The sequence below is a fragment of the Capsicum annuum genome, chromosome 4, assembly GCF_002878395.1.
Source record: "Capsicum annuum cultivar UCD-10X-F1 chromosome 4, UCD10Xv1.1, whole genome shotgun sequence".
In the NCBI taxonomy this organism is placed as follows: Eukaryota; Viridiplantae; Streptophyta; class Magnoliopsida; order Solanales; family Solanaceae; genus Capsicum; species Capsicum annuum.
In genome coordinates, this window is record NC_061114.1 from 217,252,076 (window position 1) to 217,254,151 (window position 2,076).

At 27.9% G+C, this 2,076-nt stretch overlaps 1 non-coding gene across 1 annotated transcript; it reads right to left on the reverse strand.

Moving 5' to 3' along the window:
* Window positions 1-210: 210 nt before the first annotated feature.
* LOC124898330 lies at window positions 211-295 on the reverse strand. The gene has a single exon (XR_007055303.1). It is a non-coding gene; the product is annotated as a small nucleolar RNA Z196/R39/R59 family (small nucleolar RNA).
* Between the last annotated feature and the right edge of the window lie 1,781 nt (window positions 296-2,076).

Genomic DNA, 2,076 nt, shown 5'->3' on the forward strand with positions numbered 1-2,076 from the left:
CTAGGTCCTCACTTGTTCTCAAAAAACTTTTCAGTTTTCCCAATTGCAAGAATTAACTCAAGCTGTTGAAACAAAATTGAAGAAAGATAATGCAAAAATGTTCAATCAGCCGAAATGCAAAATTGAAGAAAGATAATGTAAAAATGCAAAAATTGAAGAAAGATAAAGTTGAAACAAAATTGAAGAAAGATAATACAAAAATGTCTTAGATGTAATCTCAGCCGAAAGATCGTGATATTTTTGTATTAATCATTGTTCAATCAACAATTATGGAAAAAAATCATCATTGATTGCATCAGTGACTAAACACTTAGAACTTTTAAACATTATGACGGCTTTGTGTAAAAATTTTAAAAATTAGGGTTATATACAATAATAAAAGTTAGAATTGGAGTTGGAAAATAGTGAACACAACAAAAATCTGTTTTCACTTTTCAAAAAAAAAAAATTGGAATAATTTTTGGAATTTTCATGACCAAACACCACAGTTTTAATAAAGTGAAAAAGTTTTCCGAAAAAAAGAGAATATTTTTTATGGCCAACGGCCTCAAGTACAGCGGATTCTCATTTCAGCAAGACAATTAAATTGATACTACTATTTTCATCGAGTTCTCGAGCATAAGATTTACGTCCTACTTCGCGTAATTATGATTTTTGGTATATATATCGATTGGAGTCATACTAACTCCTCTAATATAAAGATGGAACTGTTAATAGAAAAAAACTATAAATGGTTAAACAAACAAGAGTGATACTACAAAATTATATGTTTCCCCAGTTATATACACTAGAATATTCAACAGCTACGTTTTAGAAGTCAATTAATTATCCAACCACATTGCATGTTTTTTGTTTGTCCAACAATGGATATGAAAGAGTTTATCAACTTCAATAGAGGGGAGAATTGTGTTTTTTAGAAAACTTAACATTTTTTATTTTAATTCTATGTCCTTTATTTTTAATTTCACATATTTTCTTTTATTCATTTTAGAAGTGACTAAAGATTTTAATTCGTGCCTGCTAGACTTATCCCTTTTGACCGGTGTGTATTAAACAATGAAAGTAATAATAAATGTAAATATGAAATCAATCTTTTATATCCACACCTCTCCTCTTTTCATTAACAAAATAGATCTCTAAACAAATGTTCATAAAGGAGTATATACAATCAATAAATACATACCACAGTTAATGCTCCCTTATGAGTTGTCATGTTTGTTTCTAGAGAATTAAACTATGTGAGTGTTGATTAGCATTTTAGAATATATAGTTTCATCAAATTAACATGACATAGGTTAGAACTCTCAATATTTAGCGGATAATTTTAAAATCCAATTAGCTTTGAAAATTAATTAAATTAACCTTAAAAATAAACACATGACAATTAATTTGGAACGAAGAGCGTATTTTTAAGAGTAGTTATCTCTGTTGGTTGTTGACTTGTTTCCACTCATAAGAAAATAATTACCAACAAAAACTTACTCGTAAAAGTTAAGAAAAACTTAGAGACGAGTACAAAATTTGTGGGGGAAAAAGACACCACCAATTTTTTATAAATATTCGAAGCACATAAAAGACTACAATAAAATTCACAAACTATGTAAACAGTATCTCATAATTCAAATGTACATCAAAAGGCTAATAGCTACAAGATACACCAGAATCTTCATTAGTGAAGAAAATAATGAAATTATCCTTATCACTTTGCCTTGTCCTCTATTTTTTCCCCAAAATTGTATCAAAATAAAATTAAAAGAAATGGAAGGAAAGAGGTGTCACAAGTTGTAAATGCCATAAAAGGAAACAAAATGATTCAAGGAGAGAAATAAATTTATTTCTGTATGAAAACAAACATTACTATGTTTTGCTTAATCATATAGCTGGCAATGGATTGATATTTGCTAATAGTGTACATAAATTAAAAATTGCATGGATCAGTCAATTAAGTATAGAAAAGAAAACAATGAATCCATATCATTTTCACGTCAAGAAACATAATCAAAACCATATTTGGGAAAACCATTAATTAAGTACACAATCTCCATATAGATATCTTGAAAATCTCTAATATGGTGT